Source organism: Dendrobates tinctorius, unplaced genomic scaffold, assembly GCF_039654945.1.
Source record: "Dendrobates tinctorius isolate UK_male_01 unplaced genomic scaffold, ASM3965494v1 ptg000589l, whole genome shotgun sequence".
NCBI lineage: Eukaryota > Metazoa > Chordata > Amphibia > Anura > Dendrobatidae > Dendrobates > Dendrobates tinctorius.
The window spans coordinates 67,501-75,000 of NW_027362247.1; the positions used below are offsets into that span (position 1 = coordinate 67,501).

At 41.2% G+C, this 7,500-nt stretch overlaps 5 non-coding genes across 5 annotated transcripts; 1 reads left to right on the forward strand and 4 right to left on the reverse strand.

Annotated features, from left to right (window-relative positions):
* Positions 1-1,229: 1,229 nt before the first annotated feature.
* On the reverse strand, positions 1,230-1,340 carry TRNAL-UAA (transfer RNA leucine (anticodon UAA)). Its single transcript has 2 exons — positions 1,303-1,340; positions 1,230-1,275 (listed from the first exon to the last, which is right to left on the reverse strand). It is a non-coding gene; the product is annotated as a tRNA-Leu (tRNA).
* Positions 1,341-2,166: 826 nt separating this feature from the next.
* TRNAL-CAA (transfer RNA leucine (anticodon CAA)) lies at positions 2,167-2,281 on the reverse strand. Its single transcript has 2 exons — positions 2,244-2,281; positions 2,167-2,212 (listed from the first exon to the last, which is right to left on the reverse strand). It is a non-coding gene; the product is annotated as a tRNA-Leu (tRNA).
* Positions 2,282-3,205: 924 nt separating this feature from the next.
* Positions 3,206-3,278, forward strand: TRNAR-UCG (transfer RNA arginine (anticodon UCG)). Its single transcript has one exon. It is a non-coding gene; the product is annotated as a tRNA-Arg (tRNA).
* A 2,615-nt stretch (positions 3,279-5,893) lies between these two features.
* Positions 5,894-6,004, reverse strand: TRNAL-UAA (transfer RNA leucine (anticodon UAA)). Its single transcript has 2 exons — positions 5,967-6,004; positions 5,894-5,939 (listed from the first exon to the last, which is right to left on the reverse strand). It is a non-coding gene; the product is annotated as a tRNA-Leu (tRNA).
* Positions 6,005-6,842: 838 nt separating this feature from the next.
* Positions 6,843-6,957, reverse strand: TRNAL-CAA (transfer RNA leucine (anticodon CAA)). Its single transcript has 2 exons — positions 6,920-6,957; positions 6,843-6,888 (listed from the first exon to the last, which is right to left on the reverse strand). It is a non-coding gene; the product is annotated as a tRNA-Leu (tRNA).
* Positions 6,958-7,500: the final 543 nt, after the last annotated feature.

Genomic DNA, 7,500 nt, shown 5'->3' on the forward strand with positions numbered 1-7,500 from the left:
GTAGGTAAGATTCTAGAATGTGAGAATGTTATTCTGCACCATGGAGCATGAATGCAAGCATCGTTAGCTAAGGAGGAATTAAGCTTGAATTTACCAAGAAAATATAAAGACAATGTGATCACATTTTGATTCTGAAGATGGTAATTGTGGAGAGAGAGAGAGAGATAGAAAGATAGATTAAGAGAGAGAATGGGTAAGGTGTCTTTCTTTAGATCAAAAATTTATACACATGCTGAGAGACAGAGATGTTAGCGTGTCATAGTCATCAGACTAGGTAATTTTCTAGAATGTGACAATGTTATTCTGGACCATGGGAGCATGAATGCAAGGGCCTGACTTCAGATCAGAACATTGAGTGTTTGAGTCCAGTTGTGGTAGTCTGTTTCCATGTGCTTTTTTGGAAAAAATGTATACACATGCTGAGAGACAGAGATGTAAGCGTGCCATAGTAATCAGAGTAGGTAACATTCTAGAATGTGAGAATATTAATCTGCACCATGGAGCACGAATGCAAGCATCGTTAACTAAGGAGGAATTTTGCTTGAATTTACCAAGAAAATATAAAGACAATGTGATCACATTTTGATTCTGAAGATGGTAATTGTGGAGAGAGAGATAGAGAGAGAGAGAGAGAGAGAGAGAGAAAGAGAGAGAGAGAGGGAGAGAGAGAGAGAGAGAGAGAACATCAATGGGTAAGATGCCGTCTGACTTCAGATCAGAATTTTGAGGGTTCGAGTCCCATCATGGCAGTCAGTTTCCATGAGTTTTTTTGAAAAAAAGTATACACGTGCTGAGAGAGAGCTGTAAGCGTGTCTTCGTCATTGGACTCAGTAAGATTCTTATTCTAGACCACGGAACCACGTACTCAAGCATCACATGCCAATCAAAAGACCGCGTGGCCTAATGGATAAGGCGTCTGACTTCGGATCAGAACATTGAGGCTTCAAGTCCCTTCGTGGTCGTGGCATTCTCTTTCTCCACACTTTTTGAAAAAATGTATATATACTGAGCTTTTGTTACGAAAGCATCATGCGCCATTCTGAAGAGCACGTGGTCAAATGGAAAAGGAATCTTACTTTAGATCAGAAGATTTAGGGTTATCATCCCTTCATGGTGGTGGCAGTCTCCCTCCACATGCTTTTAGAATAGAATGTACACATGCTGAGAGGGTTATATGACAGTATAGAGAGACATGTCAGTTTTAGACAAGTAAGGACACTAAAAGCAGCTGTCAGAAGTGGGATTTGAACCCACACCTCCATTTGGAGACCAGAATACCCACCTCAAGGGAAACAGAACACTCTTAAGTCTGTCGCCTTAGACCACTAGGCCATCCTGACTAACTGCGCTGAGAGTGCTAGAATTATTCCCATTCAGCTAATCAAAGAGAAATTTAGCTACAATTTTCTTGAAAATGTAAGAACAATGTCATTATGTTTGAGAGAGAATGAAGAGAAAGCAGAGAGACAGAGAGAACGAGAAAAAATAAATAAATGAACGGATAAGGCGGATTCTGACCAAACGGGGGGTGGGGGAGAGAGAGAGAGAGAGAGAGAGAGAGAGAGAGAGAGAGAGAGAGAGAGAGAGAGAGAGAGAGAGAGAGAGAGAGAGAGAGAGAGAGAGAGAGAGAGAGAGAGAGAGAGAGAGAGAGAGAGAGAGAGAGAGAGAGAATACATCAATGGGTAAGATGCCGTCAGGCTTAAGATCAGGGTTTTGAGGGTTCGGGTCCCCGACATGGCAGTCAGTTTCCACGTGTTTTTTGAAAAAAAGTTTATTCTTATTCTAGACCAAGGGACCACGTACTCAACCATCATGTGCCATTCAAAAGACTGTTTGGCCTAATGAATAAAGTGTCTGACTTTGGATCAGAAGTTTGAGGTTTCAAGTCCTTTCGTGTTTGTGGCATTGTCTTTCTGCACTCTTTTCGAAAAAAATTAAATGTAGTGATCGGTTGTTATGAAAGCCTCATGCGCCAATCTGAAGAGCAAGTGGCCTATGGAAAAGGCGTCTTACTTTGGGTCAAAAGATTGAGGGTCATCATCCCTTCATGGTCGTAGCAGTCTCTCTCCACATGCTTTTAGAAAAAAGTGTACAGATGCTGAGAGGGTTATATGACAGTTTAGAAAGAAGGGTCAGTTGTAGACAAGTAAGGACACAAAAAGCAGCTGTCAGAAGTGGGATTTGAAGCCATGCCTCCATTTGGAGACCAGAAAACCCAGCTCTATGTGGGGAAAGAAATCATTCTTGAGTCTGGCGCCTTAGACCACTCGGCCATCCTGACAAACTGCATTGTGGGTGCTACAGCTATTCCCATTCGGTTAACTAAGGAGGAATTTAGCTAGAATTTACCAAGAAAATATAAAGACAATGCCATCACGTTGTGATTTTGAAGATGGAAATTTTGGAGAAAGAGAGAGAAGAAAGATAGATTGAGAGAGAGAGAATGGGTAAGGTGTCTTTCTTTAGATCAAACATTTATACACATGTTGAGAGACAGAGATGTTAGCGTGTCATAGTCATCAGACTAGGTAAGATTCTAGAATATAAGAAAGCTGTTCTGGAACATGGGAGCATGAATGCAAGGGTCTGACTTCATATCAGAACAATGAGAGGTTGAGTCCAGTTGTGGTAGTCTGTTTTCATGTGATTTTTGGAAAAAATGTATACACATGCTGAGAGACAAAGATTTAAGCGTGCTATCGTAATCAGAGTAGGTAAGATTCTAGAATGTGAGAATGTTATTCTGCACCATGGAGCATGAATACAAGCATCGTTAGCTAAGGAGGAATTAAGCTTGATTTACCAAGAAAATATAAAGACAATGTGATCACATTTTGATTCTGAAGATGGTAATTGTGGAGAGAGAGAGAGAGAGAGAGAGAGAGAGAGAGAGAGAGAGAGAGAGAGAGAGAGAGAGAGAGAGAGAGAGAGAGAGAGAGAGAGAGAGAGAGAGAGAGAGAGAGAGAGAGAGAGAGACGAGAGAGAGAGAGAGAGAGAGAACATCAATGGGTAAGATGCCGTCTGACTTCAGATCAGAATTTTGAGGGTTCGAGTCCCATCATGGCAGTCAGTTTCCATGAGTTTTTTGAAAAAAAGTATACACGTGCTGAGAGAGAGATGTAAGCGTGTCTTCGTCATTGGACTCAGTAAGATTCTTATTCTAGACCACGGAACCACGTACTCAAGCATCACATGCCAATCAAAAGACCGCGTGGCCTAATGGAAAAGGCGTCTGACTTCGGATCAGAAGATTGAGGGTTCAAGTCCCTTCGTGGTCATGCCATTCTCCATTTGGAGACCAGAATACCCACCTCAAGGGAAACAGAACACTCTTAAGTCTGGCGCCTTAGACCACTCAGCCATCCTGACTAACTGCGCTGAGAGTGCTAGAATTATTCCCATTCAGCTAATCAAAGAGAAATTTAGCTACAATTTTCTTGAAAATGTAAGAACAATGTCATTATGTTTGAGAGAGAATGAAGAGAAAGCAGAGAGACAGAGAGAACGAGAAAAAATAAATAAATGAACGGATAAGGCGGATTCTGACCAAACGGGGGGTGAGAGAGAGAGAGAGATACATCAATGGGTAAGATGCCGTCAGGTTTAAGATCAGGGTTTTTGAGGGTTCGGGTCCCGACATGGCAGTCAGTTTCCACGTGTTTTTTTAAAAAAAGTTTATTCTTATTCTAGACCAAGGGACCACGTACTCAACCATCAAGTGCCATTCAAAAAGACTGTTTGGCCTAATGAATAAAGTGTCTGACTTTGGATCAGAAGTTTGAGGTTTCAAGTCCTTTCGTGTTTGTGGCATTGTCTTTCTGCACTCTTTTTGAAAAAAATTTAAATGTAGTGATCGGTTGTTATGAAAGCCTCATGCGCCAATTTGAAGAGCAAGTGGCCTATGGAAAAGGTGTCTTACTTTGGGTCAAAAGATTGAGGGTTATCATCCCTTCATGGTCGTAGCAGTCTCTCTCCACATGCTTTTAGAAAAAAATGTTCAGATGCTGAGAGGGTTATATGACAGTTTAGAAAGAAGGGTCAGTTGTAGACAAGTAAGGACACAAAAAGCAGCTGTTAGAAGTTGGATTTGAACCCATGCCTCCATTTGGAGACCAGAAAACCCAGCTCTATGTGGGGAAAGAAAACATACTTGAGTCTGGCGCCTTAGACCACTCGGCCATCCTGACAAACTGCATTGTGGGTGCTACAGCTATTCCCATTCGGTTAACTAAGGAGGAATTTAGCTAGAATTTACCAAGAAAATATAAAGACAATGCCATCATGTTGTGATTTTGAAGATGGAAATTTTGGGAGAAAGAGAGAGAAAGAGAGAGATAGAAAGATAGAGAGAATGGGTAAGGTGTCTTTCTTTAGATCAAACATTTATACACATGTTGAGAGACAGAGATGTTAGCGTGTCATAGTCATCAGACTAGGTAAGATTCTAGAATATAAGAAAGCTGTTCTGGACCATGGGAGCATGAATGCAAGGGTCTGACTTCATATCAGAACAATGAGTGTTTGAGTCAGTTGTGGTAGTTCTGTTTCCATGTGATTTTTGGAAAAAATGTATACACATGCTGAGAGACAAAGATGTAAGCGTGCTATAGTAATCAGAGTAGGTAAGATTCTAGAATGTGAGAATGTTATTCTGCACCATGGAGCATGAATGCAAGCATCGTTAGCTAAGGAGGAATTAAGCTTGAATTTACCAAGAAAATATAAAGACAATGTGATCACATTTTGATTCTGAAGATGGTAATTGTGGAGAGAGAGAGAGAGATAGAAAGATAGATTAAGAGAGAGAATGGGTAAGGTGTCTTTCTTTAGATCAAAAATTTATACACATGCTGAGAGACAGAGATGTTAGCGTGTCATAGTCATCAGACTAGGTAAGATTCTAGAATGTGTAAATGTTAGTCTGAACCATGGGAGCATGAATGCAAGGGCCTGACTTCACATCAGAACATTGAGTGTTTGAGTCCAGTTGAGGTAGTCTGTTTGAATGTGCTTTTGGAAAAAATGTATACACATGCTGAGAGACAAAGATGTAAGCGTGCTATAGTAATCAGAGTAGGTAAGATTCTTAAATGTTATTCTGCACCATGGAGCATGAATGCAAGCATCGTTAGCTAAGGAGGAATTAAGCTTGAATTTACCAAGAAAATATAAAGACAATGTGATCACATTTTGATTCTGAAGATGGTAATTGTGGAGAGAGAGAGAGAGAGAGAGAGAGAGAGAGAGAGAGAGAGAGAGAGAGAGAGAGAGAGAGAGAGAGAGAGAGAGAGAGAGAGAGAGAGAGAGAGAGAAGAGAGAGAGAGAGAGAGAGAGAGAGAGAGAACATCAATGAGTAAGATGCCGTCTGACTTCAGATCAGAATTTTGAGGGTTCGAGTCCCATCATGGCAGTCAGTTTCCATGAGTTTTTTTGAAAAAAAGTATACACGTGCTGAGAGAGAGCTGTAAGCGTGTCTTCGTCATTGGACTCAGTAAGATTCTTATTCTAGACCCACGGAACCACGTACTCAAGCATCACATGCCAATCAAAAGACCGCGTGGCCTAATGGATAAGGCGTCTGACTTCGGATCAGAACATTGAGGCTTCAAGTCCCTTCGTGGTCGTGGCATTCTCTTTCTCCACACTTTTTGAAAAAAATGTATATATACTGAGCTTTTGTTACGAAAGCATCATGCGCCATTCTGAAGAGCACGTGGTCAAATGGAAAAGGAATCTTACTTTAGATCAGAAGATTTAGGGTTATCATCCCTTCATGGTGGTGGCAGTCTCCCTCCACATGCTTTTAGAATAGAAATGTACACATGCTGAGAGGGTTATATGACAGTATAGAGAGACCTGTCAGTTTTAGACAAGTAAGGACACTAAAAGCAGCTGTCAGAAGTGGGATTTGAACCCACGCCTCCATTTGGAGACCAGAATACCCACCTCAAGGGAAACAGAACACTCTTAAGTCTGTCGCCTTAGACCACTAGGCCATCCTGACTAACTGCGCTGAGAGTGCTAGAATTATTCCCATTCAGCTAATCAAAGAGAAATTTAGCTACAATTTTCTTGAAAATGTAAGAACAATGTCATTATGTTTGAGAGAGAATGAAGAGAAAGCAGAGAGACAGAGAGAACGAGAAAAAATAAATAAATGAACGGATAAGGCGGATTCTGACCAAACGGGGGGTGGGGGAGAGAGAGAGAGAGAGAGAGAGAGAGAGGAGACAGACGGAGAGAGAGAGAGAGAGAGAGAGAGAGAGAGAGAGAGAGAGAGAGAGAGAGAGAGAGAGAGGAGAGAGAGAGAGGAGAGAGAGAGAGAGAGAGAGAGAGAGAGAGAATACATCAATGGGTAAGATGCCGTCAGGCTTAAGATCAGGGTTTTGAGGGTTCGGGTCCCGACATGGCAGTCAGTTTCCACGTGTTTTTTGAAAAAAAAGTTTATTCTTATTCTAGACCAAGGGACCACGTACTCAACCATCATGTGCCATTCAAGAAGACTGTTTGGCCTAATGAATAAAGTGTCTGACTTTGGATCAGAAGTTTGAGGTTTCAAGTCTTTCGTGGTTTGTGGCATTGTCCTTTCTGCACTCTTTTCGAAAAAAAATTAAATGTAGTGATCGGTTGTTATGAAAGCCTCATGCGCCAATCTGAAGAGCAAGTGGCCTATGGAAAAGGCGTCTTACTTTGGGTCAAAAGATTGAGGGTCATCATCCCTTCATGGTCGTAGCAGTCTCTCTCCACATGCTTTTAGAAAAAAGTGTACAGATGCTGAGAGGGTTATATGACAGTTTATAAAGAAGGGTCAGTTGTAGACAAGTAAGGACACAAAAAGCAGCTGTCAGAAGTGGGATTTGAAGCCATGCCTCCATTTGGAGACCAGAAAACCCAGCTCTATGTGGGGAAAGAAATCATTCTTGAGTCTGGCGCCTTAGACCACTCGGCCATCCTGACAAACTGCATTGTGGGTGCTACAGCTATTCCATTCGGTTAACTAAGGAGGAATTTAGCTAGAATTTACCAAGAAAATATAAAGACAATGCCATCACGTTGTGATTTTGAAGATGGAAATTTTGGAGAAAGAGAGAGAAAGAAAGATAGATTGAGAGAGAGAGAATGGGTAAGGTGTCTTTCTTTAGATCAAACATTTATACACATGTTGAGAGACAGAGATGTTAGCGTGTCATAGTCATCAGACTAGGTTAAGATTCTAGAATATAAGAAAGCTGTTCTGTTCCATGGGAGCATGAATGCAAGGGTCTGACTTCATATCAGAACAATGAGAGGTTGAGTCCAGTTTTGGTAGTCTGTTTCCATGTGATTTTTGGAAAAAATGTATACACATGCTGAGAGACAAAGATGTAAGCGTGCTATAGTAATCAGAGTAGGTAAGATTCTAGAATGTGAGAATGTTATTCTGCACCATGGAGCATGAATGCAAGCATCGTTAGCTAAGGAGGAATTAAGCTTGAATTTACCAAGAAAATATAAAGACAA